General features: G+C 34.7%; 1 pseudogene; it reads left to right on the forward strand.

Moving 5' to 3' along the window:
* Positions 1–12,100: 12,100 nt before the first annotated feature.
* Positions 12,101–18,967, forward strand: LOC103228531 (NADH dehydrogenase [ubiquinone] 1 alpha subcomplex subunit 5-like; annotated as a pseudogene).
* The last annotated feature ends 2,316 nt before the right edge of the window (positions 18,968–21,283 follow it).

Raw genomic sequence — 21,283 nt, forward strand, 5'->3', positions numbered from 1 at the left:
TTGCCTTGGCTATTATTGACATATTTTCAAAACAATTATGGAATTTATAATGCCCTCTAAAAACACTTCATGAGGTTTGATAGAGAAAACATTGTTTTAGAAAATCAGTGCTTCAGAAACCAGAAGAAATGGATATAGAGATATATTTACATGGGACTAGTAATAAAGATACTTTGAAGTTGTATTCATTTCACTCTCACACTCAAAAACCACAGAATCCACATTCTTCAGTACATAAACATATTCCAAATTGTACTCATCCTCCCAAAGAAATATGGCTAGAGTTTATCTTAGCAATGAATCAACATTAATAGAAAATAAGGGATTGTTTAAAGTAGATGTGTCGATAGAGTTAGCATCATAAAATTTGGATTTTAGCTGTCTTTAAACAAATTAGGTGATTTTGAAAGAAAACAAGTTTGTATTCAAAATAAGTTTTTGATCTAATGAATATACAGGTACTCTTTTAAACTCTTTATATATTCTTCTTTAATCCTCATATCACCTCTGTGGGGCAGATAGTATAATATAATAATCCTCTTAAAGAGAAATCTGAGGTATGGAAAAATTATGTATAGTGTTCAAAATCTCCTAATTAGTGAGTGGGGAACTTTTACACGAACATCCGACTTGGAAATTATGTATGTAATTTCCCCAACAAGGTTAGTATTTTATCATTTTTATGATCATGATTATCATAACCAGTAATATGTTACATCTGTTGAGTACTTTATCACCACTAAATGCTTTTTCCCGCCCCAATGTGGTTTGTATAGAAATCTTTCAAGTGAGCAGGGTAAATATTAATGTTCCCATTTTACAGACAGAGGGCAGGTAAGTAACATTTCACCACAAGGAAAAGCAGAGCCACTGAAGAAAGCTGGGCTTTTTTCACTCACAGTCCAGGCTGTTCAAATACTTGTGTTACTGCAGTAAAATTACTATCTGAAATATCTTATTAAGTCTCTCTCTCTCTCTAACACACACACACACGCGCACGCGCGCACACACACACACGCCTTAAGAAGCTATAAATGCAAACAGGTTAGAATGACTACTTAGTGTGTAATATTTACTGAGCATAAATTTAAGTGATGGTGCAGTGTAGTTCCGTGGGCATAATAGTTCTGACTAAAATTCAGCATCCAATCTCCTTTTTAGAATATATGTCAGAGAAAGCTCTGGCTCTCAAAATAATGTTAGCATCAAACAAATAAACAAAAAAATGAACACTCTGTTTAGATAATTTATTTTACGTAATAAAATCAAATCGACCAGAGCTCAATTAGCTTTAAGAAATTCTATAATCTTGATTATAGTTGCTTAAAACTTGTGATGTTATTAGATTTGATTAATAAATAATAGATGATAATAGATATTATTTGACATCATATCTTATCTTGCTAGGCATTGTCACTTAATTTGTAAGGCAGAGAGAAATAACTGTCTTATAACAAGTACAATAACCAAGTTCTTGTTCTCTCCTTTTACAGAGGGGTTATCATTGGGTGGAAGCTGCCAAACCAGAGGCTATATTTTTTAGCCTCTAGATGCTGACTAGCTGTTACACTAGTAATGCTTAAGCCTTAATGTCCCTCACTGCCAAAGGCTCTTCCAAAGCCTTCTATCTCATTTTGTATTAATAATTTGTATCTTTTTTACACCAGAAGGAAGCTCTAGCATTTTATAAGCGTCAGAACCTGCAGTATTTGAAAATTGCAGCCCCCTTTTACATCCAGATAAGGGTACATGACTAGTTCTCATCAAAGGATGGCGAACAAAAGTGGTTTCTAATTTTTAGCCTGGGCTTTTAAGAAATCAGTTGTGCTTCTCCATGCTGTTATTCTTTCTGTTGGATGGATACTAATGCCTAGGGCATTCATCAGCCTAAATGATTATATGGCACAGAGATTCACTACTCCACTGACAGTATGAACACCCTTTGTGAGCAAGAAGTAAATCTCTGTTCTTTGAAGCCTTTGAAATGTTGGGTTTACTTGTTATAGGAGTTTGTGTAACCCTAACTAACAGAGGTCATGATTTGAGTTGGGGCTGAAATTGCCACCCAAAGTTAAACAAACTGGATAAAAATCTATTCTATATCAAACTTGAAACAGACTGCTTCAAATATCCAAAACTTTTACAATAAATAAAACTGTTCTTTAATTATAAGGTGATGAATTTCATGATAAAGTTGAAGAACACAAAGAGACGCTTCCCCTTCCTTTTCATAACCTGGGTGGCATGGAAGTGTTCCTGTCTACAGTAAGGAAGAGTGGATATGTTTTTGAAATAAGGAAAGTAAGACACAATAAAATCCCCAAATATATTATAAAATGGAACACTAATAAAAATAACTTTTAAAATACTGTGAGCTGTAAGGCAAGGGCAATGGCCTTGGGGAAGTAGAGAACTGAGAGTATACGTTGGTTTTATCTTTCACAAGCTGCTTATCCTTAGATGAGGTTCTTAATCCCTATACCTTTTACCATATCTGTAAAACAATGTCCTATTAGCATTTGCTTCTGTTATTAATATTGTTGTTGTTGGTGGTGACAGTGGTGGTGGTGGTGTGTGTGTGCGTGTGTGTGTATGTGTGTGTGTGAGGGAGAATCATAGTAGCTTGCAATACACGTCGGATAATTTTTCTCTTTACATTCATAGAGTTTAAATATTATTTAAAAGTTTATTTAGCTGTCATGCTACACTGTTAACAGAGAAAATAAAAATCATGGAATTGAGTTCTCTTAGCAGAGTCTGAAAATATGGAAATGAATGTTTTATGGGCCAGACAACACACGAAATGACAACCTGACAGCCACTGGAGGTGCATAAAGAAATATTCCCATCTGGCTTTAAAGTGGGAATAGTTATGATCAAAGGATAAGCAGCTCGCGTAAGAACACAGAGTAGGGATCAACTAATTTTGCTTTGTGAAGTACAAGAAGGAACTGCATAAAATTAGATGAAGAATCGGGGCAAGGATATGTCATTCAGATGAAATAAAATGCATATGGCACTGAGGCATGAATGCTTCCAATGGGTGTAGGGAAGCTTGAAAAGGTCCAGGAACCAGAGCTTAAAATAATTGTGTTCAACCTCCATGAAAAGCTCTCTGATTGTAATGTGGCAGCTGGAATGGCTTTAGGAAGACTGTCAAAGGAATACAGGAAAGAGAGAGACAGTTTCTGAGCAGAACCAATGACACCACACACAAAAATAATCTGGGACCAGCAGGGCACAGTGTTCACTCCACCTGGAAAGTCCTTACCATTTCTCCTTCAAACTCTTCCTTCAATTGTTGTTCAAAGTTTACCCCCTTCAGGAAGCCTTCCTTGACTACAGAGATTGAGTTATGTAACCCTCATCTGGGCACCTATTGCCTCTGTGCTGCCTCTATTATGGCGCTTCTCAAACTACGTGTGAAATGTTAAATTACTTCAATTCATTTGCTTACATGAGCATCCAATAGAGTCTGACAGTGTAGAGGTAGAGAACAAATCAGATAGGAGTCTGGAAATCTTAGAAATACATGAAACTAAGATTTAAAAAATGAGAAATAGAAAATAATTTGGATTCAAAGCCATGGGGAGAGGAATTCATGCAAGTGGAAACAGCACAAGAAAACACAGATGTTGGAAAGCAAAGGGTGAGTGCAGCACGTTTTTTGAGTTTAGTTTAATCATGAGGTAAGTGAGGGTGATGCACTGGAAGCCATTTGAGGAAATTGACTGAGGTCCTAGAGTTTAGAACTTCCAATTCTAGATAAAGATTTAAGATATTGATTCTAAGAAGAATAGCAACCTAAGATTTTGTTTGTTTGTTTGTTTAGAATCCAAATGACACAGTCAGAACTGTGCTTCTAACAATGACCGGCAGTTGTAGGTAGGAGGAGAGGAGAGAAAACTCTGCAGCAGAGAATCTAGTTAAGAAACTCTGCTTTGGGCAAAAGAGAGAAGTAATACTACTAAGCCAAGGCATTAAGAGATGTTTTACTCATTTTGGGGAGTGGGGAGGGAGGATCACACTGTAAGGTGTACCAACGCATTGTTAGTACAAATAAATGCTACATATAGAAGGGTAGATGAAAGACAAAATTGCATCTTAGAGGTATAACCTATGGAGTTGCCTCAGTCTTGTCATCTGCCAGTAAAAGGCAAACAAAGTCTACTTTGCCAAATATAGTGCTAACAATATGCATTGCCCGCCTCATTTGATATAGCAGAAAATGTAAACTCTGAAATGTAGGTAGATATGAAGCTGGACTATATTAAAAACAGAAAGTGTAGAAATGTCCAATTCCTTGATTCTCTGCTTTTCTTCCCAAGTACTCTCTGCTCACCATGGATACTTATTAAAAAAGGAGTAAAGGAATCTCTTTCTTCTAGGTCAATAAAACTTTCACATATTTTAAAAACGCTCACTTGAGTAAGAAAGCCTACAATGGGTATTGGCAAATTGGGTTGGTAATTATTTGGATCTGAAATTTTTGGATTACAATTAAGCAATAAGGCATAAGCCAAGGGTGTGTTACTTCCAGATAACACACTCCTTGGAAAGTGCTGTGAGGCATAAGGGGTGAATTAGAGCCTCCAATGAGCTGGGAAATGTGTTATCTCTCTTTAGCACAACCCTCAGGTTGTATTAATACCACATACACGGCATTAGATGCACTAGTAGTTTATGGAGTGATTGTACCATGTAAAACATATGGTTAAAACATGTTTGCTCTTGTGGGCTGGCAATGGTTGCTGATTTGGAAACATCAGCCACAACATTCATTATCAACTAATAGGTGAATGGGCCGTGACTTCTGCACTCTAAGCATTGTGCGCCCTGGGAGGTGTGTGCTCTGGGCGCTAGAGACTAGCCCTTCATAACAATCCTTTTCATTTCAGTTGAGCTGTTTTAATGATTTCTTCCAGTTGGCACTTAAATATTTATGTAAATGAATGGAGGAAGGTAGTTCAAAACTGAATTTAAAATGCGGAGCTTTTTTTTCTTTCTTTCTATATCATTTTGACTGATTTTCATAACTAGGCTGCCAGTTACTGGGTTTGCATTTGATTGACAGAAAGTGATTTCTAGTTCAGCCAACATCAAACACCTCAGCACTTCATCCTGGAAGATGTTTCGGTAGTGAAAGAGACCATGCCGGACAAAGAACCCTTTAAAGCCAGCTCTTTCTTTCTCCTAGTGAGTACCACAGTGAGAAACACCAAGAGAAAAGAAAGACCCATCTTTAATCTGTTTTGCTGAGGGAAATCAAAGAGAGTGAATTAAAACCAAGAGTAGCTTCTTATGCTCATTGGAGAGCCTCTTTTTTTCTGCTCCATTTGATATAACAAATACGATCATCAAAGTAAGTCAAGCACAGGTCCAGAACCTGCTGCTCCTTGACCTCAGCTTCCTCCCTGCTTGCACAGCCTCCCTTGGAATTTCTTGTGATGTCAAATCACAAAGCTACATGAAGTGGCTAGACCCCAGGAGCAGAGAGGAAATTTTATTTTTAGATTCCTTTTCTGTGACTCTAGTAAAATAATATGAAGTTCTTTTATGGCTCTATCTAAGAGTTTTAATAAATCTGTTGCATTTCAAAGCATGAAAGGGTGATAACAAAAAAAAAAAAAATCTCTCCTGAGTGCTTCTAGCCACGAGGTCATCTTCAGAATATCTGCAGAGTCCCAGTGACATGGTGCCAACTGGTGTTCACTGCTGGAAGTTATAGGAAATTTCACCCCACCCAGTGGATACCTATCTCCAGATGTGTTACATAAAAACATTTCATACAATGGGTATTTTTTTCATAGAAAATAATATACCTTATAATTTGGTGGTCTTACAGCATTTAATATGATTGAAAGAAACGCTTTTTCCCATGTTCCTCACAATTAAAATTTTTTGTTGAACACTTTGATGAACCCGTTTTAGTTAAAATTAAATTTAGAAATGGTGATAATATAATCATCAACATCATCAAAATTTTTAGTAATACTAATAAATGGTCCACATAGTAACAAACAGAAACACCTTTTCTTTTAAATTTTCTCATCCTTTGTTTTTTTCATGCTGCTTAGATTTTATCTGTCAGGAAGACTCACATATATGCTTAGATTTTTTAATCAGACTGGCCAGAATGATGTATTTGGAAATAAGAGGCACAAATTGTGAGTGATATAAAAAATAGTCTGTTGGGAATGAAGTGGGTTTTAATCATATATTCATTTAGTCATTTAATAAATTATACTTATATGCCTACTATACACCAGGTCCTCTTCATGGAACCAAGAGGTCAGTGATGATTTTCTAAATGAATCACTTATATTTTTATATAAATCGTTATATTTTTACATAAAATATATAGTTTTTCATAAACCTATCTAATAAATAAGTTTTGACTATTTAGCCTCATTTAGAAAATAAAAAGTACCTTAAAAGGATATATCTTTATTGAGTGGATATTAATTACCAGGCTTTGTATTAGAAAATGCAGAGAATATCAATACCAGGCAGCCATCTCTGCCTTCCATAAACATAGACTCCAATAGGAGGAATAAAGCAGTTAACTTAATACACGTAATATAATGAAAAATGTGCCTCGAAATGAAAGTAAAAATTGAGTGCAAGAAGATTCAGGAGGAGTCACATCAGACTCAAGAACACGGGAAGGCTTTGGACAATGGCAAAGGCTCAGAATGAGAGAAACCATGAGCACTTTTGCAGGAATAGTCCAGTTTGTTGGAAGTAGGAGATGTGTGTTCATGATCAAATTCACTTAGAAAGGCTACAGATGATCCCTTTGTGATATGACACAAAGGCCAGGTTAATTAGTTTATAGTATGCCGTTAGCTAATGGCCAAGAGTAGAAGCATTCTGGAAAAGCAAATGTCTTGATCAAAGTACCGTTTAAAAAAAAATAAGTCTAGTAGATAAAATATTGAGACAGAAAGAAAACGAAGGCAGAGAGCACTAACTGGAAAGTTCTTATAATTATAATTCCAAAATTTCCTGTCTGAGTAATTGCCAAATCAGATTGTGGGAGAAGGAAAATGAGCATATGAAACATTTCTGACTGCCCCAAAGAGCCATATCAATGAGGATTCAATCTGGAAGGCTCATCACTTCTTCAGGCAAAAGAACAACAACAAGAAAATAAAGGGGGAAAATAAATGCAGAAACAAAAATAATATTTACTTGTAAGAGTGATGAGTGAGTGAAGAGGAAGGTAAGAAATTAGTGAGGATGAGAAGTGAGAGAGAAAAAAATATACTCCAGAATTTGTCAAAATCTCAGTAGTCGACATGTTATACCACTCCCTTCTTGAAATACCCCTTTTTTGGATTTTCTCTGTTGTATTGTCAGTATCTCTTAATCTTATCCTTTTCCACCCCTTCCTCCAATATATTATGTTGGGAATTCTTTTGTGCCTACAAAAACATTTAAGTTACAGTTGTAATTTGTGCCATTTGATTCTGTAATCTTACGTAGTTGGCATTGAACTCCAATTTTCCTACACACTATTCTTCAAACTAATGATTAGTTTTTAATTAATTTGTTTATTATTAAACAATGGAGTTAAGGGGACAAGTATCTCAATTTTTTTTTTCCAGTGACAGCCTTTCTTTCTGGCTCACATAATTATATCAGAGTAATATTAACTTTTGCCTTAACATTATTTTTCAATGACTCCTGTGCATTTTTTATAATTGTTATCCATGCCAACAAGGAAGAAAAACTCTCCTCTATCATGATGCAACTCTGCAAAAGTAGGAGCACAGATGTCAATTAAAATAACAGTGCTAGCAATGAATCTTCAGTATTTTTATATACATATGGCCTTTCGCCTTTCCCTTTCTAAGAGAAGCGTTGCAATTCTTTTAATCATTATATTCCACTCTAGGCAGTAAACCCAGATTGAACTGTTTTACTGACAAAATTGTACAGTTCACACAAAACGGATTTTCAAAGTGTCATTTCAACAAGCTGAATTCACCATTTTTAATACATCAGGGCTGTAACTCTCATGTTTAAGAATAAAGGCTACTCTCCAGTACAACTGTTCTTTATTTTAATTTCTGCCTGAGATGCTTTGTGAAACACAAGGTCATTTAAAATTAGGAATAAGGCATTTTTTTCCATCATTTCCATTTCATCATATGCAATTTTTGATCACAATGTAGCTTGCGTAAAGCTGCAAATCCTCCAAATTATGGGGTTTGTTTCCAGCCTGCTGAGAGGGAAATTAGATATAGAACTTCTGTCTCCTGTTAATGTTAATGGGAATTGCATGTCTAATTCCCTTAGAAGCACAGAACAAATGTATGCTTATGAGTCAGCATTACTGGGTTTTCAGGGCCTTTACCCTTTAAAAGTGTCATTAGTTTGAATAATAGCCAATTCCTCTGGTTACTCCAAACACAGCCCCAGCTACTGTAGTTGGAATCTCTAATACTTCAGCTCTCAAAAATAGCCTGAACTACTCTCAAATCTGAACGCTCCCATATGTTAGCCACTTTTGTCCATTTGGAAAAAAAAATTCAAACTCCCAAATTATTCAGTTTCTATGTTAGTATCTTAAACTTTTATATTGTGAGGATAATACTTCTTAGGCAGTAAGATTATTTTTTAGGATTCATTTTTTAAAAGTGCTGTTTTTCATTTGACTCCTCAGAAACGTATTCACTTTTGCTGTGCATTTTCTCAGATTACACTATTAAAAATATTACTCCTTACAGGCAAAATTATTTAAAACAATTCTGTGCATTGTGCTGTGTTCCTGAAGTTTTTGTTCTCAGTAATATTATAATGATATTCATTGCTGAGTAATTAATTATAATGTATTACATCATAAGTAGAGAAGGACATCTTTTTGTAAAAGTAAGATGATATCAACGAGGTTTTCAAAATCCAGAAGAATTTCAGAAACACCTCATTGGTATTTTTTCTTTTAATCAAAGATTCTATTTTTTTTAATCTTACTGAATGGAAATAATTGAAGAATATTTAAAAAGAAAGAGCAATGATACAGAAACTTTACTAAGTGTTACGAATGTCACCATGAGCCAGCTCTTTCCTATAACTTTGTTACTCAAAGTGTGTCCTCACCTGGAAACATTTTAGAAATTCAAAATCTCCTTCCTGTTTCAGTCCTTTTGAATCTGCATATTCATATGCTTCATAGATGAATTTTCTACATACCGAGTTTGGAGAGCACTGCTAATACTTAAACTCTAAGCATTCAGCATGAAGATGCTTTTGATACCAGAATTTTTTCATAATATTCCATGTTATATAGAAACCAGTGACTATTCCTTAAGTTGTAGATATTTACTTTTTCTATTAAATTTTCTCCTTACAACATAGAAAGAACTCTTATAAAGCAACTGAAGACTTGAACAGTATATGTTCTGGAAATATAAATAAGCACATTTGTCTCACCAGATAACCATTTATTTATTTGATTGGTTCTTAAAGTAAAGATGCATGAGAATAACCATTGAGTTTATAAAATGCAGAGTCTCAGGATCCCATCCTGATTCCAATCCCCATCCCCATCCTCCACCACGCATCCCCCATCCCCAGCTGTCTCTGTTATATTAGTCTACTTGGCATCTAGGAATCTGTATTTTTTTAAATCACCCCAGATGATGTGAGATTTCCCTTGATAACACTTTGAGACAAATGATCTAATTCTTAGTTTATGTGCCAAATATGTTCTTTTCATTCCGGAGCTGTATGCCGTGGTTCAAAGTTACCACAATTTTGCATTTTATAGTTCAGGCAAAAAATGTGGGTAAATAGTTAGAAATAACACCACTGAGCCTTGAAACTTTTCATGTATCTGTTAATAAAAATATCAAAGTCTCTATTTATGTGACTAGGAGTAACTGTATAATATGATTTCAAAAAGATATAGCCAATTTTTTGTTTTCAACCATAGCTTATTAAGTGAGGGTATTAATTTTGCCATTTTTTAAAATTTAAAGGGCATAATTTGAATATTTAAGAAATCATTATGCTGACTTTTAAAAGTGTGCCATCAAAATAAGGACTAAAATTAATATAATGTTTGAATATTTGAATTCTTGAATAAATAACAGTTCAATGACTAAAGTTGTGTTGTCAATCTGTCTGTATAGGGAGTTTTTCAACCATTTCAGAGTTGCATATTTTAAAGATTTTATTTATTCAGAAATATTTATTGGAGATATGAAAATGAATATATCATTCAGGGGAAGTCTACAGATAAACACAAACAGGCCAAAGTCCAACATTTCAAAGATAGTATAAATGAAAATGAGAAGATGAAGTAGTTTTCAGATGCATTTGAAGAGAAGTGAACATAGAAATAAGAAGAAAACAGGAAAACACATTTGAAATTAAATTAATTTCAGCCACAAAAATAAAAATAATCACCTTCCTCATATATTGGGGATACTTAAAAAACATACTCATAGTTAACCCTTAAGCAAGAAAGAAAATAAGATTGAAACTAATGAATATTTGATATTGTGAAGAGTGCTGCAATGAACATATACATACATGTGTCTTTATAACAGAATGATTTATAGTCCTTTGGGTATATACCCAGTAATGGGATTGCTGAGTTGAGTGATATTTCTTTCTTTAGGTCTTTGAGGAATCGTCACACTGTCTTCCACAATGACTGAACTAATTTACATTCCCACCAACAGCATATAAACATTCCTTTTTCTCCACAACCTCACCAGCATCTGTTATTTTTTGAGGCCATTATCTTTAGCAAACTAACACAGGAACAGAAAACCAAATACTGCTTGTCCTTATTTAGAAGTTGGAACTAAATGATGGGAACACATGGACACATAGAGGGGAACAACACACACTGGGGCTTATTGGAGGGTGGATGGTGGGAGGAGGGAGAGGATCAGGAAAAATAACTCATAGGTACTAGGCTTAATATCTGGACGATGAATATCTATAAAAAATGTCCATGACACAAGTCTACCTGTGTAATAAACCTGCACTTGTACCGTTAAACTTAAAATAAACGTTTAAAAAAAGAAAATAATGAATACTTACTACAAAATGTCAATTAACATATCAGTCATCAAAGCCTGAGGATGCATTAAAAGGTGGCAAACCAAGGGTAACTATAGCCTTAAAGTACAAAAAGAACAGCTGAAAATATACATGGCAGGTGTGTTAAATACAAGAAGCTAGAAACAAGTAGAATAAATTAAACTTAAATAAAAAAGAAATGAAGTTAAGAATAAAATAGATATCAAAAATAAATAATATGGATATGTTGTCATTTATTAAATATTATATTGAATATTGATATATAGATATTTTATTTACAAGGCATAGTGAATAATGGTAAATTTCCCCAAGATTAATCAATTGTATAATAAGACAACAACAACAAAAAAATTGAAGGCACCCAGGGAAGTTTCATGTTATGGAAGTCAATGGAAATGACTGTGATAAGAAAGAATAGTTGAGTACATTAAGACCTAAGAATTTTCCACTTGATTGGGGCAAGGTCATCAGGTGACTTTAGAGACAACAATTTTAAGAAATTTTGGGTGTTGTAGGAGAAAATAAGGTTACTCTGTTTTAGGAATAAATCATATGTTAAGAGTTGAAGACAATAAAGATAGTGAAGACAGTAAAGGTAGTAAAAATAATGAAGATGGAGTATTCAGTACTTTTTGTTGTAAAGGGAAAGGAAGAGAGATTGAGAAGCTGGTGGGGAACATGAGACAGAAGGAAGTTTTTCATATTTCAGCTGTGAGGGTTGAAGATGCCGGCACAAGGATAGTTGATTGGACAAACTCATGGGGCATGTAGGAAGGGAATGGATGCAGAGAACAGGTGAGAGAAAGAGCCATAGAGGTTTTATTGCAAGAGGAACTAAGGAAGGCGCAGACACAGTTATAGTTGCAAGTTTGTCAGTTCTTTGCTAATAGATTTTACTTTGTTTTGAAGCAGAATGCAAAGTTATAGGACAAAATAGAGTAGTTATACTCAGAGGTTTGAGTGAAAAAGGAACTTAGAATAATGACCTCGGAAAGTGAGGGAGTAAGCAGATCAGACAAAGATCACAGCATGGCCAGACATGAATGAATTTGAAGATCATGAAGCTATCATAGCCCTAATCTGCACAGTTAAAATTTTCTTTTCATCTCTACCCGGTAAGCTGGGTGAGGCTAAATTTATCAAGGGTTGAGATTTCCCAGATAGGTTTTGTCAGAAAGAGGAGTGAGAAAAGTAGTGGACACAGATAAAAGAATGGTTTAAAATTATGGACAATGGGATTTGAATTGGATGAACAAAGAAGCAGCTCATAAAAGGGATTAGTAGGTAGTGGGAAGTGGTGAAAGCTGTAGTTGAGCAAGTAGAAAAGTTAGAGACTGGAATGTCAAATTCATCGACCTCCTGGACAGTAAGTAATCCATAATCATTGCAGGAGTTAGGGGGAGGAAATCTGGGAGCAAGTGCAAAGCAGCTGATAGCTGACGGGGCCTGATGAGAGGTCATGTCAGCGCAAAGGAGGCAAAGGGCTTCTAGTTAATAGGGTGGAGAAATTCGGATCTGTCCATCTTAGTGCGAAGAGAGGAGGATGCGATGTCACTCTCCCTGCAGGGTAAGGCATGTGGAGAGTGAGCATTTTGTATTTGAGAAGGTGAAGTTATATCCCTGGTGAAGAGTCAGGTTTTACTTAAAGTCAGTGGGCAGCAAGAATGTTCTGGGAGGAGGGTAAAGAACTAGGTAGTTTGTCCATCAGAGAATAGAAAGATTTCAAAGAGGTAGGAGTAAAATCAGAAGGTATAGCCATTTGAAAGAAATAACAGAGTATGAAAACAAAGTTGAAAACAGATTCCTGGGGAGATTTAATCACAAGCAGTGAACAAAATATCTACTCCGGGCCATGAATGATTAGACAGTCCAAAATACTGCCAAAGAACTAGTCTGGTAGCAGCCAAGAATTTGGGTAAATGATTTTTGAAGCATATGCTTACAATACATAGTTGCTTATATTTTCCAGTGACATCCCCACTCTTTTCATGCGGAGGCTTTCTGTATTGATTTTATGGAAACCAGAAATCAACTATTTCTGATGTGTGTTATCTTTTCTGTTACAAACGGCATCATTTTCTGAAGATGAGGAGAGAGTGAACCACATAGAGTTAACAATTTATATAGTTTTAAAACCTGAGAGAGCAATAAAGCAATAGCAAGACTAAGGAGAGGGATAAGATGTCAGAAAACTTCTTCATCCTGCTGTGGGTCTGACCTGGATTTTGCAGAGGATTTTGTTCCCTGGAAGATGGACAGCACTCCGGGTCAGATGAGAAGGAAGGGGAAGAACTGAGAATACTTAAGTATGTGATCGAAGGTGTGATGGCAAGATGAGCTTTATATGTACATATAGGTACATTGGTTAATGATTCTTGAGAGGTTGAGATATCAGGAGTCAGTAAGAAAATACAACTGTGGAAGGTAATCTTGGGAGCAAGACATTTAGCTTTAGGAAGTATGATCTTATTTTATTTCACACCATTTCACCTATTACTTAATGAGTTTCAGTGACTTAGTCCTTCTTTCAATTTCTCAATCAAGTCATGCTTCTTCTTGCTCATGACCTTTGCACATGCCATTCCTTTAATCAAGAATATTCTTGCTTCTCATTATCTTGGACAATTCCTATTCATTCTTATGATCTCAGCTTAAGTGTAACTTCCAAGTTAGTCCTCCTATTACTTTTTAAATAGTGCTTGGAGTTTTCTTTACAGGAAATTTAATTACATAATTATTTGCCTTAATCATACAATCAACATCCTTCTTAGTCACTTGTCCCTAAGCTCCATGTGGGCAGGGAACAAAGAAAGCTTTCTTTACTGCAAAGTTTTAGCACTTAAGGGAGCACCTGGCACAATGCTGAGTACTTTAAATGACTGATTAAGTGAATCAGCACAAAAATGCCAAGTGTTTTTAAATGTACAATTATAAAAATTTAGCACTACGAAAACCTTATGTGAATCAAGTGTAAATTATTTATTACTGTACAAAGATTTCTATTAAATAAAAAGATTTTAAGAAATGAACATTTATCTCCGATGAAACCACGTTCTCTCAGACAAATTAAGCTAGTTTACTATTGGATAAAACAGCAAGGATACCAGAATTACTTCTCTTACCACAGAAAGTGAAATAAGTTCTGTGTGAAACTAAGATTTGTGTTTGCGTATTATATAATTAAAGATACGTTTGTCAATATAGGTGGTTTCTAAGGGGGTGTTTCTCAAACTAGGTAGAACAGTGGTTCTTTTCAAGGAGTGGAGTGATGAACGCTCATTGTATAGACTCTTTCAAAGGATCTACAAACTCAATCTAGTCTGCAACAGAAGAGGAAAGATTTTTAAAAATAAAATCAAATGTGTATCTTACAGGTTTTTCTTTGATAAACTGTGAAAGGAAAATAGGCCACATAAGACACCTAAAAACAAGAAGAAAGACACATAAAAAATCCCTAAAATATTATGCTTGTGTAAGTAGGAATTATTTTAATAAGCCCATTAACTGATGGCATGTACAGCTCTTTTTCTTCCAACTAAAAGGCATTAGAAAAAAAAAGTCAGTTGGAAAATGGACTGTTTGGCTTACTGAAGGCGTAAAGGCTACATAGATTTCTAATTAGAGAATTAGTTTCAGTAATGTTAGGTGTGACTTTTTTTTTTTTTTTTCAAATCAGTCATACAAACAAAACATAAATAGTGCAACTTTAGGATAAAAATAAGGAATAATAAGAATTCAAGTAATTGCAAGTTAGTTGTGACCTTAGACAACTAAATTCGTTGATTTCAATCCTTGGGCAAGGGATTATAGAAAAGAATACCCATGAAAGCTTCCTTCCAAACACCTGGCCAGTCACAAGGGGTTAGGAAAAACTCAGAGCAGTTCTGTTTTGTTTTAGTCTTTTTAAAAACAAAATCTTACAAAGTTCATCATAGACTTAGAAGAGGATATTTACAAACTAAGACTGTATTACTGAATAATTGAAAATGTTTTAGAATGCACTTAATTGCTTTAAAAAATAACATTTACTGTTCTTTGACTACAGCATTATATATGGTTATTGTAAAAAGCTAGTAAAATCAAGAGAACAAAGAAATAAAAAACACGTGATAAAAATAATTTAATCGAACATGAAAATAACTATTTGTAACTAATGCCAGCTTTTACCATTGCAGTCTCCTAATATTAATGTTCAGAACATAGGAAATGAGGTAGAAGGGCTAAATCAAACTTTGGGATGACACATCAGACATGGGGAAAAATAATTACATGACTCAGCGAAACAGTAAAATCCTCAAATTCTTTCCTGTTGCCTACTACAATTACAGACAACTATGGGTATAACTGGAAAAAAACACCACAAGTGTTACGGTTTGAATGCGTCCTCTCCAAAATTTAACTATTATCAATATGATAGTATTAAGAAGTGGGGCCTTTGAGAGATGAGTAGGCCATTAGGGATGCCCCCTCCTTAATGGGACAAAGGCCTTCTAAGAGAGGCATCACGAGGTGTTTTTGTCCAGCTTTTTAACTTATATTTCTCCCTTCTGCCATGTGAGGACACAGCAAGAAGGCCCTTACCAGACACCAGATGCAGGTGCCTTATGTTGGAGTTCCCAACCTCCAGAATCCTAAGAAAATAAATTTATCTTCTTTATAAATTACCCAGTCTTAAGTATTCTGCTATAGCAGCACAAACAGACTGAGATAGGAACTGGTATCAAAGAAGTGAAATATTGCCACACAAATACTTAAAAATGTGGAAGTTGCTTGGGAACTGGGTAATAGGTAGAGACTGTGTAATAGGTAGTAATTGAAGTGAATGGTGGAAAAAGCATGCATTGCCATGAACATTAAGGATGAACATGGTAAGGGCTCAGAAGGAGAGAGCTGTAGGGAAAGCTGAATCTTCCTAGAGATTACTTAAGTGATTCTGAACAGAATGTTGGTAGAAATATGGATATGAGATCTTACATGGAAATAAGGAATATTGTATTGGAAACTAGGAGAAAGGTCATCTTTGTTAGAAAGTGACAAGGAACTTATATCAATTATATCCATATATCAGGACTTTGTGGAAGGCAGTATTTAAATGTCATGAACTAAGATATTTGGCAGAAAAATTTTCTGAGCAGCAAAGTATCAGGATCATGCTTGTCTTCCCTTAATGGGGTATTCTAAAACACGAGAAAAGAGAAACAGTTTAAAGATAGATTTTATAATTAAGAGGAAAACAGAATGTAATGTTGTCAAACTCTCAGCCTAGCCATGTAAAGGAAAAAAACAAAAACAAAAAGGCATTTCCAGGAGAAAGCCAAGGGTGTGGCCAAGAGACCATTTGCCAGCAAGATTACTGTGAATAGAAGGAATCCACATGTTAATTTTCAGGACAATGACCCCAAAGACATTTCAGAGATCTTTTGGGGCTGTCTCACCCATTACAGGACCAGAGTGTTAGACTCCAGAGAACACAATGGTTTCCAGGGAGAGGCCCAGGGCACACGAGGAACCTCTATGCTCACTGTCCAGAGTCTTCTCAAACCTTTGCTCTCTGCCTTCTGGTGTAGTGCTTCTTAGCTACCCTGGTAATAGCACAAGTGGACCCAGGTGCAGCTTGAACCTCCACTCCAGAGGGCATAAGCTATTAACTTTGGCAAAGTCCATGTGGCACTAACTATGCAGGCTTGCAGAATGCAAATGCTGTGAGGGCATGGCTACCTCCACCTAGTTTGCCCTGTAACAAGTCTCTGCCTGGGCCCTGAGGCTGTCCATTTTAGACAGCTCAGTCCCTTGCTACAGGGATGGAGTCATCACAAAAAGCCTCACTAAGGCAATGCAGAGTACAGCTGTGGGGGCAGGGCTGCCCATGAGATTCCAGAACTGTAGGGCTAACAGCCTACAGATACCAGCAGCTTGTTTTTTTTCAGTCTTATATCTGTTTCTTCAATTTTTCTTTGAAGAAATGCCCGTTGTCCACACTTGTTCAGGGTGGTACAGTTTCTGTCATCAGTTCCAGGTTTTGACATAGGGCCTAAGATAATAAATCATTTCAATTTACTCAAATTTCCAAGTCAGCCCCAATAATTGCTTCAGGAATTAGGCATGTGAGTCAGTTTAGGCCAATAGGGATCAGACTGGGATGTTTTATGGATATAGTTGGAAAATCATGTTCTTTTCTGCTGAACTTGAACCAAGTGGACAAAAATCTAGAATTCTGTGTAGCTACCACAAAAAGAGAACCTACTTTATTGAAAGTGAAGCCAACATAGATCGTAATAGAGTTGAGCTCCTAGATCTCAACTTTTATGCATCTAACTCTACCCACGGACTTTATAATTACACAATCCAATTCATTCTTTTCTTTTCCCCTCTTAATCAGTTAAAATTAGATTTTCAGTTACTTTTAACCAAAACAGCTCCAGTGATCTTTTAGCTTATATGATCTTTTAGCTAATAAAATTTCAGCTCTATATGGAGGGAAAAAACAAATTATAAAAATATATTTACAAAAAACCTAAAGAAGTATAAAGATAATCACACTTCTTCACATGTACCCATTCTTTCACACACAAATTTATAAGATCCACTTGCTTTATAGATGAATTACTTCTATTCTTTAAGTAATGGATTATCCCTATGAATTAACTTGGCTTAGAGCAGTGCCATTCCATATGGTAGCCACTAGCCACATGTGGATAGGGCACTTGCAACGTGTCTAGTCTGAATTGAGATGAACTGCAAGCATATAGAACATACTGGATTTTGCAGACATGAAAAAAAGGAATGTAATATATTTTTAATACTTTTATATGGATTACAGATTGAAATGTTAACATTTAGACAGGTTGAGTAAATAAAATATATTATTTAATTTTATGTCTCTTTTTACCTTTTAAAATATGACTAATGAAAAAAATTTACCTTATGCATGTGGCTCACATTTGTAGTATGCATAATATTTATACCAGAAACCATTTGTCTAGAGTGTATAAATGAAATTTAAAACTTCATTAATTATATGTTTTTTTATATGAATGTTCTGTGTTCTGATGCAGTTGTGCATATGTGTGTCACCTTAATATATAAACCTTTGAAAATATTTAAAATAAACAAGCAGACATGCACTGCCTTTGTGAATATAGGGCACTATCTTGTGTGTATTGTGCCTAACAGCAGTTTGAAAATAGTGACAAAAATGGACTTATCATTATGGAAACAAATTTCTTTCTTTCTTTATTTTTCCTTTCTCTCTCTCTCTTTTTTTCTTGCCTTATTTCTTTCTCTCTTTCTTTCTCTCTCTCTTTCTTTCTCTTTCAAATTTTACTAATACTTAAAAAAAATTGGTTTTATTTTATCCCATATTTTACTGCTTAATTCTTTAGATATCCTATTTTTCTCCATAGTAATGTTTTGATTATAATTTATAGTTGAATGTTTTCTTAAATTGTAACATTTAATCATTTATTAAGATTACTTAGTGTTATGTTATAATTATTCAGGTTTTTATCAAGATGTAATTTGAGAGGTGTTGGACTGATTATCAAACTTCATATACATTTTTGGCTGTCATGGTGAGTGTGCTGAAGATCACTGGACTTGGGTATGCAAGAGTCCACATGAGAGGCTAAGAATGTTCTACACAAATATTGGTGATGTTCTTGAATAAATCCCTAAAAATGCAGCATATAGAAAGTATACAGAACAGATTACTAATGAGAAGCTGGCTATGGTCAAAATGGAATCAGATGTTCAAAAATTAGAAGACCAACTCAAAGGTGGCCAAATAAAAGAGATAATTCTCCTGGGTAAAAATGAACTAAGTCTGGCAAGACAAATGATGCAGTGGAAAACATGGAAGCCATTAGTGGAAGAGCCTCCTGCCCATCAGTGGAAATGGCCAATATAATTACTGAATGACTTTGGTGGGTTGATGGGAAATTGATGTAATTTAAATATTCTGTTATATTAAGAGTGTATCCATATTTTTGACATTTTACAATCAAGAAAAGTGATACAGAAAATGTTTAGGAGACTGTTAAAATTAGTGATTATGGTAATATGGTCTTGTGAATGAATTTTTGATTTGTAAATATTCACACAAATTATTTCAAAGATGATATTTCTTTGAATAGAGGGATCATGGGAAGATTTTAAAATTAATTTAAAAAATTCTGAAAGATCTTCAATATAGAGGCTAAAATCAAAAAGTAAAGTTTTTTGGTAGCATGTTCAATGCATCATTTAATTTTAAAAATTACCTTGAAGAAGAAACGGTTCTTAATTATTATTGTCAAAAAAATTATAGATCACTATTTCAATATTTTCAAATGTGATAAAATAGCCCAAATGGCTGGTGATAAAATTTGAAATTATGGTTAACCTCCTTGGCAGTGATCTTACATATGTAAAGTAAAATTTAAATATATAATTACATACTGACTGTAAAATTAATAATAAATATCATTTTATTTTAGTCATTATTAGAATCATACCATTTACTCTGTTTTTATATTGTCTTAATTTTATTACATTTTGTTATTACTATATTATATTTGAAAACTATCAAATTAGAATGCATTGTACAGTTGAAGAAATTGATTTGGTGCTTATAAAAAAGATTTCCCATTGCATAGAGGTAGTTGGAAAAAATTTCCTTTTGTTGCATTTATGGAAATCACTTTTCTAGCCCGTGGCCTTTAATTTTCTTAATCAACCTAATTACATAAGGATAGAGGCAGAATTTTTGTAATAGAGACATTAAGAGTTTCTGAAGTTTATCTGGCATATGAATAGGCTTATGTTTAAAACATCATAGTCATATGACTATAAAGTGGAATATGGCAACACAATAATAGTGAGGTACTTTACTACTTTAATACTCCACTGACAGCACTAGACAGGTCATCAAGACAGCAAGTCAACAAAGAAACAATGAACTTAAACTATATCCTACAACAGATGGACTTAACAAATATTTACAGAACATTCTATCCAACAACTGCAGAAAATACATTCTGCTAATTAACACATGGAACATTATCCAAGATACACCACATGACTATAGACCATAAAACAAGTCTCAACAAATTTAAGAAAATCTAAATTATAAGCAAGCACTCTCTCAAACTACAATGGAATAAAATTGGAAATCAATTCCAAAAGGACCCTAAAAACCATCCAAATACAAGGAAATTAAATAACCTACTCCTGAATAATCATTGAGTCAACAATACAATCAAGATGGAAATTTAAAAATTCTTTGAACTGAATGAAAATAGTGATACAACCTATCAAAATCTCAGGGTACAGTAAAGGTGGTGCTAAGAGGAAAAGTCATAGCATTAAATGACTACATCAAAAAGTCTGAAAGAGTACAAATAGACAATCTCAGGTCACATTCTAAGGAGCTAGAGAAACAAAGACCAGTTAAACTGAAACCCACAAGAAGAAAAGAAATATCCAAGATCAGAGCAGGACTATTACAAATACAATCAAAACAATAAATAGACTTTTACCAATTCTGTGAAAAAACTCATTAGTAGCTTGATGGGGATGGCATTGAATCTATAAATAACCTTGGGCAGTATGGCCATTTTCATGATATTGATTCTTCCTATCCATGAGCATGGTATGTTCTTCCATTTGTTTGTGTCCTCTTTTATTTCACTGAGCAGTGGTTTGTAGTTCTCCTTGAAGAGGTCCTTTACATCCCTTGTAAGTTGGATTCCTAGGTATTTTATTCTCTTTGAAGCAATTGTGAATGGAAATTCATTCATGATTTGGCTCTCTGTTTGTCTGTTACTGGTGTATAAGAATGCTTGTGATTTTTGCACATTAATTTTGTATCCTGAGACTTTGCTGAAGTTGCTTATCAGCTTAAGGAGATTTTGGGCTGAGACAATGGGGTTTTCTAAATATACATTCATATGGAACCAAAAAAGAGCCCGCATTGCCAAGACAATCCTAAGTCAAAAGAACAAAGCTGGAGGCATCACGCTACCTGACTTCAAACTATACTACAAGGCTACAGTAACCAAAACAGCATGGTACTGGTACCAAAACAGAGATATAGACCAATGGAACAGAACAGAGTCCTCAGAAATAATACCAAACATTTACAGCCATCTGATCTTTGACAAACCTGAGAGAAACAAGAAATGGGGAAAGGATTCCCTATTTAATAAATGGTGCTGGGAAAATTGGCTAGCCATAAGTAGAAAGC

This window comes from Chlorocebus sabaeus, chromosome 22, assembly GCF_047675955.1.
Source record: "Chlorocebus sabaeus isolate Y175 chromosome 22, mChlSab1.0.hap1, whole genome shotgun sequence".
In the NCBI taxonomy this organism is placed as follows: Eukaryota; Metazoa; Chordata; class Mammalia; order Primates; family Cercopithecidae; genus Chlorocebus; species Chlorocebus sabaeus.